The 20,726-nt window shown below is 46.0% G+C and overlaps 1 protein-coding gene across 2 annotated transcripts in view; it reads right to left on the bottom strand.

Annotated features, from left to right (window-relative positions):
* GFOD2 (Gfo/Idh/MocA-like oxidoreductase domain containing 2) overlaps nucleotides 1-20,086 on the bottom strand; it is a 55,177-nt gene extending 35,091 nt beyond the window's left edge. Inside the window, exon 1 of one of the 2 annotated variants that reach the window (XM_055298607.2) lies at nucleotides 19,230-20,086. The gene's annotated coding sequence lies outside the window, so the exon portion shown is untranslated. Of the gene's footprint in view, nucleotides 1-19,205 lie in introns of both variants that reach the window. The other variant, XM_063611783.1, reaches the window with a different exon arrangement.
* Between the last annotated feature and the right edge of the window lie 640 nt (nucleotides 20,087-20,726).

Genomic DNA, 20,726 nt, shown 5'->3' with positions numbered 1-20,726 from the left:
CCATAAAATTTCTAGAAAAATACATCAGAGAGTACTTTTTGAAATCATGGGGTAAGGATTTCTAGGACAGGACACAAAAAGCACTAACTCATGAAAACTGGATTTCAAAATTTAAAGTAATTTCTGCTCATTAAAATACATCATTAAAAAAATGAAAATGCAAGCCACAGTTTGGGAAAAAATATGAGCTGAATATATATGTAACAAAGGACTTGTCTGCAGAACTCCTACAAATCAACAATAAAAAGATGAACCACCCAATTAAAAAAATTGTCGCCGGGCATGGTGGCTCATGCCTGTAATCCCAGCACTTTGGAAGGCCGAGGCGGGCAGATGATAAGGTCAGGAGATTGAGACCATATTGGCTAACACATGGTGAAACCCCATCTCTACTAAAAATACAAAAAAATTAGCCAGGTATAGTGGTGGGCACCTGTAGTCCCAGCTACTTGGGAGGCTGAGGCAGGAGAATGGTGTAAACCCAGGAGGTGGAGCTTGCAGTGAGCCGAAATAGTGCCACTGCACTCCAGCCTGGGCAACAGAGCGAGACTCCATCTCAAAAAAAAAAAAATGTCCGGGCGCAGTGGCTCACGCCTGTAATCCCAGCACTGTGGGAAGCCGAGACCAGTGGATCACCTGAGGTCAGGAGTTCAAGACCATCCTGGCCAACATGGTGAAACCCCATCTCTACTGAAAATACAAAAATAGCCTGGTGTGGTGGTGCATGCCTGTAATCCCAGCTACTTAGGAGGCTGAGGCAGGAGAATTGCTTGAACCCAGGAGGCGGAGGTTGCAGGGAGCCGAGATCGCGCCATTGCACTCCAGCCTGGGCCACAGAGTGAAACTCCATCTCAAAAAAAAAAGACAATCCTTAAGTTTGGAGAGGATATGCAGCAAATGGAACTCTCATACATTCTTGGTGGGAGTGTAAAACAGTACAACCACTTTGGAAAATTGACAGTTTCTTATAGTTAAACATATATCAACCCAATCACAGCAACTCCACTTATAGATATTTATCTAAGAAAATAAAAACAGAAATCCACAAAAAAAATTATACAAATGTTCACAGCAGCCTTATTCATAATGGCCCCACGCTAGAAACAAATGTTCACAGAACATCATAAATTATGATGTCACACAATGGAATACAGTAAAACAGTAAAAAGGAATTAACTATTAATGAATTTTTTTCTTTTTAAAAATTTTATTAATTTTTTGTAGAGATGGGAGTCTCACTATGTTGCCCAGGCTGGTCTCAACCTGCTGGCCTCAAGTGATCCTCCTGCCTCAGTCTTCTAAATTGCTGGGATTACAATGAGCCACCTCGCCTAGCCTGTATGAATCTTAAAAACATTATGTAGAGTGAAAGATGGCAGGCCCACACACAAAAGACCCATACTGCAGAATTCCATTTTTTTGAAATTCAAGAATAAGCCAGGCTTATTTATTTATAGTGACACTAGTCAGAAGGCGACAGTGGCGGTGGTGGCTGAGGTGGAGGGAATCGAACAGAAAGGGGCACAAGGCTACATTCTAGAGTGATGGAAATGTTCTGTATCTTGTTTGGTGCTTGGGTTACATGGTGGTACAACTGTCAAAACTCATCAAATTGAATACTTAAGATCTGTGTTTTTAATTGTATGTAAATTATACCTTAATTTTTAATCACCTTAAGTAGTTGTGCCCAAGGACATAGAACAACCTGTTCACACCTTGCATATTCAGGTCTGTAATCAAACTAAACGGATATGTGTAAATTAGAAGTCTCTTTCCTTTAAAACAAACAAAAAAACCTGTAAGCTTACTTTTGGGGACATCATCGGTACAGGCTGGGGCCAAGAGAATAAGTTTTCTGAGAAAGTAACTTCAAGCTAAGGCCCAATAGGCTGATGAATCCCAGCACTTGCTGAGCGTATCTGAAGATGGCACTTTTCCCTGGGCAGTGTCACACTGGGTGAGTGGCTGAGCTCCAGACGTTAGGAAGTCCTCACCACTCATGAACAACTCATACTGAGGAAGGGAGGGTTCAAAAGGGCTTCTCCGGTATCATTTCTGGCAAGCAAATTTAATGATGGCTATTCATAGAGCATTGGTATGTATCAGTTTGTAGTTGTAGCTATACAGGTTAGGCAATAAGACTTGGCACTGAAAGAGTGGCAAGCCCTCACTTAGTGTCAGCCTCCACTGTGCCTTAAGGGCCACTCACCATGAGACTAGCCCCAGACCCAGCCCCACACCTTCCAGAGCACTGCATCCTGAGAGGCACCTCCACAGACTTGCTGCACACTTCTGTCCCCTCAGGCACATTCCAAAGGGCCAGTGTCAAGACCCATACTGTAGAATTCTCTTTATTTGAAATGCAAATAAGACTCATTTGATAATTTGATTTTTCTGTGAATTCTTTTCAGTAATTTCATCCTAATATAAAGCACTGGGGCCAGAGGTGAGGGTCACGGCCCTAGTTATGAAGTGAGACAGATCCTCAACCTAACTTAAAACAAACTGTAGGGCTGAGAGCAGTGGCTCATACCTGTAATCCCAGGACTTTGGGAGGCCGAGGCAAGTGGATCACTTGAGCCCAGGAGTTTGAGACCAGTCTGGGCAACATGGCAAAACTCCTTCTCTACAAAAAATACAAAAATTAGCTAGGCATGGTGGCACAAACCTGTAGTCCCAGCTACTCAGGAGAGGAGACTGGGGTGGGAGGATCTCTTGAGCCCAGTATAGGTCAAGGCTGCAGTGGGCTGTGATTGCACCACTGTACTCCAGCCTGGGCAACAGAGCTTATCTCAAAAAAAAAAAAAAAAAAAAAAAAAAAGATTGGGACATTAGCTAAGCTGATTACGTGTTTTAGGTGCTTGTGTATAAAATGACACCTGTAATTTATGTAGGTTGATTAATAAATACTTATTAAGCACAGACTATAAGTGAGCCAGGCCTCAGCAAAGCACAGGATACTTCAGTAAGCCAAACAGATACAGTTTCTGCTTGCATAGAGTGTACAGTCTAAGAGGAGTGATAAGATAATCAAATAATCACATAAATATGTAATTACGATTTGAGATTAAATGCTATAAAGGAAAAGAATGGTGCTATGACAGACTCAACAGGATATAAATTAGCCTTATTATTATTATAATGGGGTCTCACTCTGTCACCAGGCTGGAGTGCAGTGGCATGATCTCAGCTCACTGCAACCTCTGACTCCTGGGTTCAAGCATTCCTCCCACCTCAGCCCCCTGAGTAGCTAGGACCACAGGCACATGCCACCACACCCAGGTATTTTTTTTTGTATTTTTGGTAGAGACAGGGTTTCCCATATTGCCCAGGCTGGTCTTGAGGCTGGTATTCAGCTCTTGTCCTCAAGTGATCCGCCTGTCTCAGCCTCCCAAAGTGTTGGGATTATGGGCATGAGCCACCATACCCAGCCAAATTAGCCTTATGTTCATTTTTTATTTTTAGGGGACAGAGTGTCACTCTGTCACCCAGGCTGGAGTGCAGTGGCGCAATCTTGGCTCACCACAACCTCTGTTTCCTGGGTGCAAGTGATTCTCCTGCCTCAGCCTCCCGAGTACCTGGGATACAGGTGTGCACCACGACGCCCAGCTAATTTTTTTTGTATTTTTATTTATTATATTTTTAGAGACAGGGTCTTGCTCTGTTGCTCAGGCTGGAATGCAGTGGGGTGATCATAGCTTACTGTAACCTCGAACTCCTGGGCTCAAATGATCCTCCTGCCTTGGCCTCCCAAAGTGCTGGGATTATAGGCATGAGCCACCATGCCAGCCCTGTATTTTTAGTAGAAACCGGGTTTCACCATGTTGGCTGGGCTGGTCTCAAACTCCTCACCTCAAGTGATCTGCCCGCCTTGGCCTCCCAAAGTTAGCCTTTGTTTTTTTTTTTGAGACGGAGTCTCCCTCTGTCGCCCAGGCTGAACTGCAGTGGTGCGATCTCGGCTCACCGCAAGCTCTGCCTCCCGGGTTTACGCCATTCTCCTGCCTCAGCCTCCCGAGTAGCTGGACTACAGGCGCCCGCTAGCACGCCCGGCTATTTTTTTGTTTTTTAGTAGAGACGGGGTTTCACCATGTTAGCCAGGATGGTCTCCATCTCCTGACCTCGTGATCTGCCCGCCTCGGCCTCCCAAAGTGCTGGGATTACAGGTGTGAGCCACTGTGCCCGGCCAGTTAGCCTTATTTTTAAAAGTGTTCAATGACAGATTTATAATGCACTTTGAGTTCCACGTGAGAAAGGTTTCACACTCTGAGGCTCAATTACGATAAAAACACTGACATTGTGAGTCATTTTCTATCCACTGACCCTACCCTCTCCTTGACTATCAATCCCCACTTGCTGTGCTATATTCAGAGTTCAGCTCAGTCTCTCTCCCCAACTGCAAGGCTCATTGCAGAGGTACCTATACCTGTCACCATGGTCCTGAATAAAGTCTTCATCACCATGAAAAAAACCCAAACATTGACACTGGTAGTGCAGTAAAAGGCACAGCAGCCCAATGTCATTAAAACCCCAATTTGTGATTAACAGACACCCCCCTTCCCCAGAGCAGTAACCAGACCCAAAAGCATTTCTTCAGAATGAAGAGTCCAAAAGAGGTAGGAAGGAAAAGTAAATAAAATGTTTAGAACTTCAAACTGCAACTCTCTCATGATGCTCTGTGTTCAGGCATCATGACTGAAAACCCTAGATTATTGGTTGTAAATCATACTACAAATAACCAAGCTTCAGCTATCTCATCTTTGTCAAATACAATTAAATCCAGTGGTCAATTCTCACCTTCATCCCACTTTGACTTATCAGCAGCATCTGACATGGCAGATTCCAACCTCCTTGAAACACTCTTCACCTGACTTCCACAATACAAATTTCTTCTGATTTTCCTCTTACCTCTCTGACCACTTCTCGGTTCCTTCTGCTCGTTTCTCCTGATGGTGACTGTAGTAACCATGGCTCAGTCCCCAGTCTATTTGTCTTTTCTATCTATACTCACTCCCTTGGTGGTTCCATTCAGTGTCATGGCTTTTAAATGTTATCTATTCCCTGATGACTCCCTGATGACTCCCAAAGTTATCAGCCAGGTCCTCTTTAAGCTCCAGACGGGTGCAAATAACCGCCTATTAACATCTCTACTTGGATGTTTAATAGGCATCTCAAACTTAAAATGTCCAGAACTAAACTCCTGATGTTTCTCCCCACCAAACATACTCTTCCCACAATGCCTTCATCTCAGAAACTGGTAACACAAACTTTTCAAATGCTCAAGCTAAAACCTTGGAGTTACCCTTGATTCTTCTTTTTCTCTCACACTTCACATCTGATCCATTAACAAGTCTTGCTGACTCTCTACCTTCAAAATATACCCTGCATCCAAGCACCTCCCACAACTGCTATTACTACCATCTTTGTTCAATCCACCCTTACCTCTCCCCTACATTATTGCAACCACTGAGAGGAACTCGATTAAAATGTAGTCAGATCAAGCCACTCCTCTGTCCAAACCCTCCAAAGGCTTCCTTCTCTCTTGGAGTAAACGCCAAAGTTCTTTCACTGATCTACAAGGCCCTACATGATATATGTCTGCAATACCACACTCCTTTTACCTTTCTGATTTTTTTTTTTTTTTGAGACAGAGTCTCGCTCTCCCTCCCAGGCTGGAGTACAGTGGCGCAATCTCAGCTCACTGCAACCTCTGTCTCCTGGCTTCAAGTGATTATCCTGCCTCAGCCTCCCAAGTAGCTGGGACTATAGGCGCATGCCACCACTCCCAGCTAATTTTTTGTATTTTTAGTAGAGACGGAGTTTCACCATGTTAGCCAGGATGGTCTTGATCTCCTGATCTCGTGATCCGCCCACCTTGGCCTCCCAAAGTGCTGGGATTACAGGCCGGAGCCACTGCACCCAGCCTACCTTTCTGATCTTATATCCTACTCGCTCTTCCTTCACTCACTCTGCTCCAGTAATGGTAGCTTTCTGGTGTCTGCACACAAACATGTCAGGTACATCTTGCCTCAGGGCCTTTGCACTGGCACTGTCCTCTATTGTGCAGACATCCATTTGGCTTTCTCTCTCTCTCTCACGTTTCCTTCAGGTCTCTACTTCCATGTTGTCTTTTCAGAAACAGGTGTATTTTTCCATTGTTTGTCTCTCCCCACCATCCCTGCTAGAATGTATCCTCCTTGAAGACAACAAATTTTTTGTCTGTTTTGTTCACTGCTATATCCCCACTGTCTAAAACAAGGTCTGACATGTAGTTGGTGCTAAATATTTGCTGAAAGAATGAAAGATTTCAGACCTGGTTCCTGCACAGTCAGTCAATAAACTAAGACATATATACTGAGCTCATCAAACCCATACTATACAAAACTATACATACTGAGCTCACCAAAACCATCAGTAGGCTCTTGCGATATGCTTAAAAATGTAATATAAGAGGCCGGGCGTGGTGGCTCATGCCTGTAATCCCAGCACTTTGGGAGGCTGAGCCAGGTGGATCACAAGGTCAGGAGATTGAGACCATCCTGGCTAACACGGTGAAACCCCATCTCTACCAAAAATACAAAAAATTAGCCGGGTGTGGTGGCGGGCGCCTATAGTCCCAGCTACTCGGGAGGCTGAGGTAGGAGAATGGCGTGAATCCGGGAGGCAGAGCTTGCAGTGAGCAGGGATGGCGCCACTGCACTCCAGCCTGGGCAACAGAGCGAGACTCCGTTTCGAAAAAAAAAAGTAATAAAGAGATTCCGTATGTCACTAGCCTAAGTAGTTTGGAGCAGAATCTGGTTTGAAGGTTCAGGAAAGAAAAAAAGCATCATAATAGCTCTGCCTGATGCTTGGGGTTAGGAAGATGAGCTGCTGCTCTGTCTTCTGCTAAATCATGATATGCCAAGACGCTGCTCTCACATAGAACTGTCTCTCCAACCATTACACCTCCTCCACAGGGCATGACCCAGGCCTATCCATCACCTCAGTCCCCTTGCAGTCAAGTTTCCTCCCTCTTACCAGAGAAGTATATTGTGTTGAGCGAGCCTTGCAGGACCACAGTGACCTAGCATCTGAGGGTCATATTGAGTCAAATGCCAACAGACAAATGTGAAGGGAAGGCAAGTGATAACGGACCCAAATAAATGATAGTGACTCAAACCTGACCAGTTCATAAGGAACCACTATGGCTGCAGTGAAGCCTCCTCGCCCCCACGGCCAGTCCATCCTTCCATTCCATCAACTGGACATCCTGATGTCTCTCTCCTGGTTCTGACCATTTTCTCCCCCAACCCTTAAGCCCATAGGATAAAGCCCAAATTCCTTGATGGGGCTCACAAAGCATCTCCCCAGTGTGGGTGGGGCCCTTCTTCATCTTTCTCCTATGACTGCATTTGTCAGGCTAGAAGCTACCATACCTGACCCTTTCAGTTCTGCTCAGAGATTGTGGGCCATGCTGTTTGCTTTGCCTGGGACAACCTTTTTCGACTATCCCAGGTTAACTCCTTCTCAAGAGATCTGTTAGGTCTCCGGTTAAACATCATTTCTTCAGAGAAGCTGTGCCTCAGCTGGTTAAGTGATTCTATTCACAGTCCCCACAGCAGCCTGAGCTTTGGCTTTCAAGGGCTCAGCATGCTTCACTGGCTCACCTATTTAGTGTCTGTCATGATGGCAGGACCTTGCTTGTCTCACACGCTGCTATGTCACCAGGACAGAGCACAGTGCCTGACATGGAGTAGGTGCAGAGTAATGATTGAAAAATGAGCATACAGGCCGGACGTGGTGGCTCACGCCTGTGATCCCAGAACTTTGGGAGGCCAAGGCAGGTGGATCACCTGATGCTAGGAGTTCGAGACCAGCCTGGCCAACATAGAGAAACCCTGTCTTTACTAAAAATACAAAATATTAATAATAATTACCTGAGCATGGTGGTGCATGCCTGTAATCCCAGCTACTTGGGAGGCCAAGGCAGGAGAATCGCTTGAACCCGGAATCTCAGTGAGCTGAGATCATACCACTGCACTCCAGCCTGGGGGACAGAGTAAGACTCTGTCTCATAAATAAATAAATAAATAAAGGAAAGGCAAAGGAAAGAAATGCTATCCCTCCAGCTCTATAAGTTGACATGGCAGTAAACTGCTAGGCAACTACCATGTTATCAGAGAACAGACCAAGCCCCAGCCAGAGATGTCAGCTCCTCATCCTACCTTGCTCCACACAGTGTCCCGGGAAGGACACTAATGACAGGCTAATGATCTAGCCTATGAAGCATAACTACCCAGTGTACAAAAAGATCAGATAAATTGGATCATAAAGGAGAAGTAAACTTAACACCCATAGAAGTATCTGGATGACTATGAGGTTTTTTGTTGTGTTTGTTTGTTTGTTTGTTTGTTTTTGTTTTTTTTTTTGAAACGGAGTCTCCCTCTGTGGCCCAGGCTGGAGTGCAGTGGTGTGATCTTGGCTCACTGCAACCTCCGCCTCCCAGGTTCAAGAGATTCTCCTGCCTCAGCCTCCTGAGTAGCTGGGATTACAGGCATGTGCCACCACACCGGGCTAATTGTTGTATTTTTGGTAGAGATGGGGTTTCACCGTGTTGGTCAGGCTGGTCTCGAACTCTTGACCTCGGGATCCATCTGCCTCGGTCTCCCAAAGTGCTGGGATTACAGGCGTGAGCCACCGCGCCCTGCCTCAGCTAGTTATTAACATAGGCAAAGTACTTATCTACTGGCTATATTAGGTATTTATTTATTTATTTTATATATATTTTTTTGAGGTGGAGTTTCCCTCTTTTTTGCCGAGGCTGGAGCGCAATGGTGCAATCTCAGTTCGCTGCAACCTCCGCCTCCCAGGTTCAAGTGATTCTTCTGCCTCAGCTTCCCAAGTAGCTGGGATTACAGGTGCATACCACCACGCCCAGCTAATTTTGTATTTTTAGTAGAGATGGGGTTTCACCATGTTGGCCAGGCTGGTCTTGAACTCCTGACCTCCACTAATCCACCTGCCTCAGCCTCCCAAAGTGCTAGGATTATAGGCATGAGCCACCACAGCCAGCCTATTTATTTTTTGAAACGGAGTCTCCCTCTGTTGCCCAGGCTGGAGTGCAGTGGCGCCATCTCAGCTTACTGCAATCTCCGCCTCCAGGGTTCAAGCAATTCTCATGCCTCTGCCTCCCGAGTAGCTGGGATTACAGGTGCACACCACCATACTTGGCTAATTTTTGTAGTTTTAGTAGAGACGGGGTTTCACCATGTTGGCCAGGATGGTCTCGAACATCTGACCTCAAGTGATCAGCCTGCCCTGGCCTCCCAAAGTGCTGGGATAACAGGCATGAGCCACTGTGCCCAGCCATTCCCTAATATTTTTAAATGCCACCTGAATCAAGCATTATGCCAGCAGTTGGGACACACAAGCGTGATCCAAACAGGCCAGGTCCCTGGAGCTTACAGTTTCCATTTCTTGCTACCCTTAGCCAAATACCAAGGACTGATGTGACTGAAGATCACAGTGAGTGTTCCAAGACCTTTCCCTGAGGCAGGCATGTAAACCAAGACTCTACCTTTGCCTTTGAATCACTGAGGTAAAGCACACTTGTCTGTGATGCACATGAAGTAGCCAACCTTAGAGAGGTGTGTTATCTGTGGTCCCAAGAAGAGGGTATTTAATCATGCTAAACATTTTTCAATGTGCAAACCTAACTGAAGTTTTCTTGTGTTTTCTACTTTCTATATAGACAGGAGTGCTCTGTTCCTGAGAAAAGTGCTTGCTATTTCAATGGTACCAAAAGACACTCTGGGTCACCCATCTGCCTTCCTTCTGGATTTCAGGGTACTGAAGAGCACAGGGACCCTGATGGGTGTTCTCTAACTCCATGTTACATAGTCTCTGGTCACTGGGAAGGCTAAGTAGTTCCCCCATGACAGGAAAGGTCCAGTGCCCTTCACAAGCACTACCTACTTATACACAGAAAACTGCTTACCAGTTGGGCCATGACCATGTTGAGTTGTGAGTTAACAATCTTCCAGCTAGCTGCTAAATGGGAGATGTAAAATAATTGAATCTCAGTGGCTGAGGCATGAGAATCGCTTGAACCCGGGACGTGGAGGATGCAGTAAGCTGAGATTCCACCACTGCACTCCAGCCTGGGCAACAGAACGAGACTGTCAAAAAAACCACCATGAGGCCAGGCGCGGTTGCTCACGCTTGTAATCCCAGGACTTTGGGAGGCCGAGGTGGGCGGATCACCTGACGTCAGGAGTTCAAGACCAGCCTAACCAATATGATAAAACCCTGTCTCTACTAAAAATACAAAAATTAGCCGGGCATGGTGACATGTGCCTGTAATCCCAGCTACTTGGGAGGGTGGGACAGGAGAATCACTTGAACCCAGGAGGGGGAGGTTACAGTGAGCCGAGACTGCACCACTGCACTCCAGCCTGGGCAACAAGAGTGAAACTCCGTCTCAAAGAAAAAAAAAAAAAGCAAAAAAACAAAAACAAAAAAACCCACCATGAACAAGAACAAGCCCAGGGCTAAGAGAACTAAAACAGTCATTGACTTACAGTGATTTATTTTGAAAATAACATCACATAAGAAATACTATGTTAAATCATCTTCATTGCTCCAAAATACAAGCTGTGTCCCCTGAGCTTCTGAATGTGAGTTCAGGAATATGAATACAAAAGACTGAAAAGCAACCAGAAGTATGACTGACCTCTCTTCCATCCCCCTTCTCCCTGACAATCAGAGGATGCCTGGCAGGACGATTACACAATCTCACGTGCTCCCAGAGTCACCCCCAGAAGGGCCTCTCAGACAGAATCATTTCCTAGCAGGAGCGACCCTGCCATAGAAACCACTTGCCACATGGAACTTCTTATAATATACTTGCTGTCCATCAAGCACCATCAAAGAAACCCTAATGGTCAAAACTACCTGTCAACAAGAAATAGCAGTCTTAGAAAGCAACATTTAAGATCTGTATAGTCACTTTTTTTTTTTTTTTTTTGAGATGGAGTCCCGCTCTGTCACCAAGGTTGGAGTGCAGTGGCATGATCTCGGCTCACCGCAACCTCCACCTCCTGGGTTCAAGCGATTCTCCTGCCTCAGCCTCCCAAGAAGCTGCGATTACAGGCACGCACCACCACACCCAGCTAATTTTTGTATTTTTAGTAGCGATGGGGTTTCACCATGTTGCCCAGGCTCATCTCGAACTCCTGACCTCAAGTGATCCACCCACCCCAGCCTCCCAAAGTGCTGGGATTACAGATGTGAGCCACTGTGCCCAGTCATGTATAGTCACCTTTCAATTACACAAACACACACCTCACACACAAACACACACATTCATTAACCAGGTAACCTCATTACTGTTTGGTTCACTGACACCTGGGAAAGGAAACATCAGTGCCACCTAGTAGTCCCTGCCATCATTCTCCCCACTCACACACCAATTTTCATAGAGTGAGAGGGGATGAAGTCTCTCAGAAAATGAGTTTATATCCTCATTTATACCAGCAAAAAACTTTAAGAGGGTTTACTTTTTAAAATATAGACCCATCTCTTTTTTTTTTTTTTTTTGAGACGGAGTCTCGCTCTGTCCCCCAGGCTGGTGTGCAATGGCGGGATCTCCGCTCACTGCAAGCTCCGCCCCTTGGGTTCACGCCATTCTCCTGCCTCAGCCTCCCAAGTATCTGGAACTATAGGCGCCCGCCACAACGCCCGGCTAATTTTTTGTATATTTAGTAGAGACGAGGTTTCACCGTGTTAGCCAGGATGGTCTCGATCTCCTGACCTCGTGATCCACCCGCCTCGGCCTCCCAAAGTGCTAGGATTACAGGCTTGAGCCACCGTGCCCGGCCTAGACCCATCTCTATTAGGAGTACAAGTACTGTAGTAAATGCAACACGAGTTATTTCAGTACTGTTTGTTTGAAATTTGTGTTGTTCATGTATTGTGATTTAACTTGTTGATGCATGTAAACTGGATGCATTTTGTTGCCACTGCATGTTTGTTTTTTTTAGGAGTCTTGCTGTGTCGCCCAGGCTGGAGTGCAGTGGCGTAATCTCGGTTTACTGCAACCTCTGCTTCCTGGGTTCAAGCCATTCTCCTGCTTCAGCCTCCCGAGTAGCTGGGATTACAGGCACACACCACCATCCCCAGCTAATATTTATTTATTTATTATTTATTTTTTGAGACAGAGTATTGCTCTGTTGCCCAGGCTGGAGTGCAGTGGCATGGTCTTGGCTCACTGCAGCCTCTGCCTCCTGGGTTAAAGCGATTCTCCTGCCTCAGCCTCCCAAGTAGCTGGGACTTCAGGCAGGTGCCACCACGCCCAGCTAATTTTTGTATTTTTAGTAGAGATGGGGTTTCACCATGTTGGCCAGGCTGGTCTCAAACTCCTCACCTCAGGTGACTGGCCTACCTTAGCCTCCCAAAGTGCTGGGATTACAGGCGTGAGCCACTGAGCCTGGGTGCCACTACATGTTAAATGGTGGCCAATGTTTTTACAAAGAAATTGAACCAAAAAAATAATAATAATACTAAGAAAACTATGGTGTTTTCTTATGTTCTATTTTGGCTACGTTTTTACATTTGTTTGGTGTATTTGTGATCATACTGTATGCACAATTCTGTATCCTGAGTTATTTTACTTACTCTTCTGACGCAAGCATTTTTCTTTTTTTCTTTTCTTTTTTTTTTTTTTTTGAGATGGAGTCTTGCTATCGCCCAGGCTGGAGTGCAGCGGGGCAATCTTGGCTCACTGCAACCTCTGCCTCCCAGGTTCAAGTGATTTTCCTGCCTCAGCCTCCTGAGTAGCTGGGACTACAGGCGTGCACCACCACACCCAGCTAATTTTTTATACTTTTTATAGAGACAGGGTTTCGCCATCTTGGTCAGGCTGGTCTTGAACTTCTGGCCTCAAGTGATCCACCCACCTCGGCTTCCGAAAGTACTGGGATTACAGGCGTGAGCTGCCACACCGGCCAGACATAAGCATCTTTCATGTTATCATAAATAGTTGTATGGGTTACCTAATAGGTATGTCATTGTGAAAGTGGAAAGACAAATTCAAATTGTTTTTCCTCTGCTTTCTTTTTTTTTTTTTTTTTTTTTTGAGACGGAGTCTCGCTCTTTCACCCAGGCTGGAGTGCAGTGGCACGATCTCGGCTCACTGCAGGCTCCGCCCCCCGGGGTTCACGCCATTCTCCTGCCTCAGCCTCCCGCGTAGCTGGGACTACAGGCGCCTGCCACCTCGCCCGGCTAATTTTTTGTATTTTTAGTAGAGACGGGGTTTCACCGTGTTAGCCAGGATGGTCTCGATCTCCTGACCTCGTGATCCGCCCGCCTCGGCCTCCCAAAGTGCTGGGATTACAGGCGTGAGCCACCGCGCCTGGCCTTTCCTCTGCTTTCACACAACAATCAACACAGACCAAGCAAGCAAGCAATTCTGCAGTCAACACCTGCTGGTGTCCTTCAATTCAATTCTGACGTTATCTACCTGGGGAATCGCATCAGATCCCCCGGGTAGAGGGCTCAATCCCACAGACTTCCCCTCCCCAACTTCCAGTGCCATCAAAAGCCCCAGGTTGTTTCAACTGTGCCTCTGCCTGATGGGCTACAGACTGGAGATTCTATGACTCCCTCCTTCAGATCAACTGATTTGCTAGAGGAGCTCACAGAACTCTGGGAAACACTTACTTATATTTACTGGTTTATTATAAAGAATATTACAAAGGATAGAGATGAAGCAGGTGCATAGGGCAAGGTATGGGGGAAGGGGCTTGGAGCTTTCATGCCCTCCCTGTGTTTATAGAGGCTTCATTAACTAGGCATGATTGATTAAACCACTGGCCATTGATGATCAGCTTAACCTTCAGTCCCGCTCTCTTCCCCAGAGGTTGGGGAGTGGGGCTGAAAGTCACAACCCCCTAATCATGCTTTGATGTTTCCTATAACCAGTCCCCATCCTGAAACTACCCAGGAACTGCCAGCCACCAGTTAACTCATTAGCATACAAAAAACCATCACTCAGGAGATTCCAGGGATTTGGTTGGTGCAAAAGCAATTGTGGTTTTTGCCATTACTTTGCGGCAAAATCTGCAATTGCTTTTGCACCAACCTATTGAAATTGCATGCCAGGAAACAGGGACAGAAGACCATATATGTATTTCACAATATCACAGCCACTGACCATATGAACTAGCTTCTCATTCTCTACTGTTACACATTTATGACATTTTCATTTTGCTTCCTGTTATACAGGTTAAAAAATTACGGTCCAGAGGCCAGGCAGGGTCACTCCCACCTGTAATCCCAGCACTTTGGGAGGCTGAGGTGAGCTGATCACTGAGGCCAGGAGTTCAAGACCAGCCTGGCCAACATGACGAAACCCCATCTCTACTAAAAATACAAAAATTAGCCAGGCATGAAGGCGCACACCTGTAATCTCAGCTGCTTGGGAGGCTGAGGCACAAGAATCACTTGAACCCGGGAAGTGGACATTGCAGTGAGCCGGGATTGTGCCACTACACTCCAGCCTGGGAGATAGAAACACTGTCTCAAAAAAAAAAAAAAAAAATTATGACCCAGAAATTACACGATTTGCCTAAGGTTATCATCCTAAGTAAAATACAATTGTGAAAGTAAATAATAAAGATTTTGAGGTTATAAAGTGATACAGTAAAATCTCAAAGCCAAGTAGAAGTGTTTTGGGTTCTATTTTGGGGTTATCTATTCTCATGAGAAATTGACTGCTGACAATTTGAGAGTAGCGCAGTTATCCCAGGCCAGAAAGGAAGACCACACTAAGTACTCAGTTCCCATTTTTCACAGTCTTCATTCCAAATCCTTGATTATAGAGGACTGATAGAAATCTTTACAGAAGCTCTTGGGAATGACTTAGAGAGGTGGCAGAGAGAGTGAGCTATGTTCCCATGAATTTCAGGACTATCCAGGGTCCCAAAGAGTATATACATTTTATCACTGGCTACCTTGAGAAATGACAGTACCTTGGACAAAAACACTACTTGCAACGCCTTTCTAAGAGCAGGAGCTAGCAAACAAGTGCTTATGGGTAGGGTTCAAGTGTACTAAGTAACGTGGAAATATTCGACTCTTCCTTCTTAATGTTTAATCCATATTTTCTTTCTTTTTTTTTTTTTTTTTTTTGAGATGTACTTTCGCTCTTGTTGCCCAGGCTAGAGTGCAATGGCACAATCTCGGCTTACTGCAACCTCTGCCTCCCGAGTTCAAGCAATTCTCCTGCCTCAGCCTCCCTAGTAGCTGGGATTACAGGGACCCGCCATCACACTCCGCTAATTTTTTGTATTTTTAGTACAGACGGGGTTTCACTATGTTGGCCAGGCTGGTCTCCAACTCCTGACCTCAGGCGATCCACCTGCCTCAGCCTCCCAAAGTGCTGGGATTGCAGACGTGAGCCACCGCGCCTGGCTCTAATCCGTATTTTCTAAGTGTTTATTCACAACACCATAAGAGAAAATTGTCATTTTTTTTTTTTTTTTGTCTTTGAAGACAAGATACTTTAGTGAGCTCATTCCCAACCCAATGTCTAATTTATAAGGAGGTGTTAGAGTGTAGGGAATTCTTCCTGCTTTCATGTTTTTCTCAGTATCTCTTATCATTCTAACTTCCATGAACCCAAGCTTTTCAAATATCTTTCATTCTCACTTTTTAAAACATCTGCCATTTAAATTTTCAAGTAATAAGGACTTTTAGACTCCAAATTTCAGTTTGCTTTGAAGTTTGCTAATATAAATCTACTACTTTTGAATGTAAGAAAGATAATGTTCCATTACTATACTGTATATAAGTTCTCAAAAATAGCAAAATCTCCAATTCCATTCTTTCCTAGATGTTCTCTAACTCCAATTGTGGATTTGTTCTACAATTGGACCCCCTGTTATAGAGACCCCCATCTCTACAAAAAAACAAACAAACTTGTTTTATTAGCTGTCTGTGGTGGCATGCACCTGTGGTCCCAGGTACTCAGGAGGCTGAGGTGGGAGGATCACCTGAGCCCAGGAGTTAGAGGCTGCAGTGAGCTGTGATCACGCCACTGTACTCCAGGCTTGATGACAGAGCAAGACCCTGTCCCGAAATGAGTAAACATTTAAAAATAAATATGCATGAGTGACTTTTCAGGCATCAGAAAGGCACTTTTCCTATTTCTAAGTTAGTGGTCTCTCTGATCCTGTGTTTTCTGAACACCGACCTCTGCATTTCAACTTCTAACATCAGATGACATTGCATTCCCATTCCATTTCTCCTCTTATGGGAAAACTAGAAAATCAGTTCAGTGAAAGTAGCTTCTGTTAGCATTGCTGGTTTATCTGGTAGGGTTTCCTCATGGTTGGCCTGTCAAACACTGTTGATTACTTTATTACAGGCCAGATACGATAACTGCCCTCAGCTGCTCCAGAAAACGGCATAGAAGTTAAGTAATTATTTGTCAAAGGTTTCACTGTCATAGCAACCAGGACTTTTCAGAGTCCTCCGTAAGTCTACCCTTCTCTGAAAACAAGTGTTTTTCTGATTGGAGCTCAGAAAACGCACACAAATCCACAGGGCACACCACAGCCGTATTTAAGCAGTACCCTCTCCAAAAGCTCATTCAAAGTATTTGTGCCCACATTCAAAACACCCTCCCACACGCCATCCAGTTCCACAGGTGGCAACTGCTCCCTTCCATTTTACCTTGACTTGATTTTGGCCTACTTGTCTTACCTTCCTCTGGGTCAACCTGAAAGTAATGGAGGTTTCTGCACAGAACACAATGATTTTCATGAAGCCTTTCTGACAGAATTTGGTTAACTACTGATTTTCCCCAGAGGTTACATCTGCTTTTGATAATGCCCCATTATATCTCCTGAGGTATTTATACAAAATAACCCCACAGGTGGAAGAAAAGTCGGTAAAAAGCACAGTCATAATACCCATAGTTATGGTATAATGCTGAATTATGAAGCCAAGACAAAGTTTTCTTCTTTTTTTTTTTTTTTTTGAAACAGAGTTTAGATCTTGTTGTCCAGGCTGGAGTGCAATGGCGCGATCTCGGATCACTGCAAATTCTGCCTCCCAGGTTCAGGCGATTCTCCTGCCTCAGTCTCCCAAGTAGCTGGGATTACAGGCGTGCACCACCATGCCCTGCTAATTTTGTATTTTTAGTAGAGACGGGGTTTCACTATGTTGGTGAGGCTGGTCTCAAACTCCTGACCTTAGGTGATCCACCCACCTTGGCCTCTCAAAGTGCTAGGATTACAGGCATGAGCCACTGCGCCCAGCCCAGAGCTTTCTTCTTTAAACTGATTTCTCTTGTTAACATTATTATACTGCCAATGTATCTTCTTATAAGGGCAAGGGGAAAAACCTGCTGCAAAGTCAAATGTAAATAGAAAATTAGTTTTTATCAAGCTAGGGACAAACTGACTTTGATGATTAGAATCAGGGACCATCTTTTAAAAATCACATACTTCTAATTTTTAAGTTTTGGGTCAGAGGAGGCTTTTTAAAAAATTGCTAGTTCTACTACCAATGTGTTTTAGTATTACTATAGAAATCAGATAGCAATTGCCCTAGCAAACAAAAATAATAACGAGGGCTGGGCGTAGTGGCTCACACCTGTAATCCCAGCACTTTGGGAGGCCAAGGCAGGCAGATTATCTGAGGTCAGGAGTTCGAGACCAGCCTGGCCAACATGGTGAAACCCCCTTCTCTACTAAACATACAAAAATTAGCTGGGCATGGTGGTACATGCCTGTAGTCCCAGCTACTCAGGAGGCTGAAGCCAGAGAATCGCTTGAACCTGGGAGGCGGAGGTTGCAGTGAACTGAGATCACACCACTGCACTCTAGTCTGGGTGACAGAGTGATAGATACATAGATAGATAGATAGATAGATAGATAGGGAATTAGACCCAAACCAATGATTATTCCACAGCAAAGTGGGAAAACCAGGTGGTAAGAGAAAACCTCTCACAACAGAATCTTTATCTGTGAAATAAGGATTCGACCAACAGAAGCGTCTGTTGAAAATTTTCCTCTTTTGGTCCAGGCAGGTTCTCTAAACTCCCAATCCCAAAGCAGTTAATTTTTTCACATTTTCTGTAAAATGGATGGCCTTAAAACTCTTTTGCTCTCTAGTGTAGCTTTCCAGAAGGAAATAAGTTTCCTTATCAAGAATGAATCTAGCTTCCCCGACTCAAAAACAACCATCTTCTCTATATTGCTCCACATCACAATACATGTGTCTTCCTTTTCTAAATTAAATGCTGTTCCCTTCAACTTAAGGGCCACACACTAAGGGCTATTCCTTTAGAGGCTTTGTGCCCCGCCCTAGTTCTTTCTGGACATTTAAAAGGGCATCCACTTTCTTGCCCTCAGGATAACATTATGGGAACAATGAACATAAATAAGACAGTTAAATAAGCTTCCCTGATGCCTATCCAACTCTTCTATCCTGCCTTGTTCTTTAGATCGTGCTGCAGTCTGGAGGGTAAACTCTTCACACAACCATTCCCAAGCCTTCATGTCCCTGTCCACTCTTCCTCCCTCAACTTTTAAGTGTGATAGGGCCTTGAAGGGAATACCTCACTTCACCTTTTGTCTCAAGTCCATCTGCTTCCTTCCAGAGCTACAAATACAAAAAGGTAGGCCAGGCCATTGAGACGTGGCCACAGGGCACATGGGGGCTGGCAGAGCCACTCGCACCTTCTGGGGTGTCCCTTCTTCCACCTGTCAACGGAACACCCGTTTCTTCAAGATTTATCCCCAAAAGTCCCATCTCATTCTGAAAGGGGACGAACCAGCTACTCCACGAGCCCTTTGTCTGAAGCTTCTACACCTCACACACCCTCATCCACAAAGCGTCCATCCTCACACAGTCAGGAGGTCCGCTCGGCACAGGGCAGGGAAGACTAGGTTTTCGCATCTGGTAAAAGGATGGGTTATGTCTCAGGTTCTTTCAGGATCCCAAATCCTATAATTCTACCACCAAGCCTGCGGGTCCTATTTCTGCGGTGGAAAGGGCGAACCCCAAGGCGACCCTCCACTCCACGCGCCTGCAGGCAGTTGGAACAAGCCCCCTCCAGCCCCGGCTCTGCGGGTCCACGCCTCCAACCTCTGGCGCCGGGCCGCGGAGGAGGCCCTGTCGGCGCCCGCTCCCGACCGCGCCATGCCCTCTTTCGCCCTCACCCGCCGCCGGTGGCCGCCTCTCACCTGGCACGCTGGCATCGCCCACTCCGCGCTGCACTGGAGACCATGGGTCCGGCGGGGTCTCGGCGACCACCCATCCGCCTTAAGGAAGGCTGGCTGGGATGCGCGGGCCCCGGAGTCCAGGGCGCCGCCACCGGGAACGCGCCGCCTGGTTTCTAAGGAACAGGGGGCTCTGGAAAGGGAGGGGCGGGACGGCAGGAGGACTGCGCATGCTCCGTAACGGGGGTGGGCCTGCGCTGGGAGGGGCCGTAGCCAGGAGCTGCGCAGGCTCGCTCGTTGGGGGCGGAGCTTAAGCAGCCTGGCTAGAAGGCTCAGGTTATTCATTTCCGGCGGCGGAGGCGTCAGTTTCCTAAGTTTGGCGTCTCTCCGGTCCGCTGACCGGCGTCAAGGACCAGGTTTTGGGAGCTGTGGTTAGCCTCGGTTGTCCTGGAATGGAAGACAGTTTCGTGTTGGACAATGACATATCTGCAGAAGGCCAGTTCTCTCGAACTCGTCGGACTTCCTGGCTCCCTGACTCCCAGTGACTCGTTTTTCCGTTTTCTCAGGTGCCTGTCTGGGCTCCTCTTCCTCTGGATGTTTTTTGATTGTTCCTTAAATATCAGTGCTCTTCAAGACTGTGACCTCAGTCCCCTTGGCCTCTTTACTGAAGCCTATGCCCCACCAAAGTAAATAGCAGACTGTCCGCTAGAGTAAGGAAGCCGGTAGACCTTAGAATAAAATTGGCTGTGTAGGAAATGTGATTGGGGTTTGTATCTGCATGCGGAGCCCCGTCCCTGCTTGTCTGACCCTCCTGCTGAGTATCAAGATCCCCACTCAGCTGGCATTAGGATGGTCTCCCAGCCATCATTCCAGAGCAGCCTGTGATGACACAATATGTCAGCTGACCTAAGCGTGAGGCAGTTCCTACTGAGATATGCTAACTAGCAGCAGAGCTATCCCTGCTTTGAGCGGAGACAGGACTCCTACCACCTCTGTGAGCACGGAAGGCTCCCAGAGTGATGAGAAGTTGTAACCCCTAAACCCCCCTTCTTCTGATGGGATTTATCCTTTCTCTCCTGGATCCTCAAGAGCCAGGCACAAGGGAGGCAGAGTCAAAATGTGCCTGTTTGATCTGTTTCTTAGTCATTGTTCGGAGTTCCACTCTTCTTGAGTAGGATTTCTCAACAATGGCACTATTGACATTTTGGACCTGATAATTCTTTGTTGGGCAGGGGTGGGGGGAGCTGTCTGCATTGTAGGATGTTTGGCAGCATCCCTGGCTCTACCCAGTAGATGCCAGTAGCACCCCAAGCCCAGCTGTGACTACCAAAAATATCTCCCGACATTGCCAAGTGTCTCCCTGGGAGCAAAATCATTCCCAGTTGAGAACCACTAGTCTAGAGGAAAATGAGCCTACTCTGGCTTTACTTATATAGAACCAGGACTTTATGCTTAATCTAAAACCCGTATTTTCCCTTCTATGCTACCTCTTCCCTAAGAGCGTTCTATAGAGTAATAGTC

This window comes from Symphalangus syndactylus, chromosome 11 (assembly GCF_028878055.3).
Source record: "Symphalangus syndactylus isolate Jambi chromosome 11, NHGRI_mSymSyn1-v2.1_pri, whole genome shotgun sequence".
Classification (NCBI taxonomy): Eukaryota; Metazoa; Chordata; class Mammalia; order Primates; family Hylobatidae; genus Symphalangus; species Symphalangus syndactylus.
Note: the sequence above shows the minus strand (reverse complement) of the source record. Positions and strands in the feature narration are given on the sequence as shown.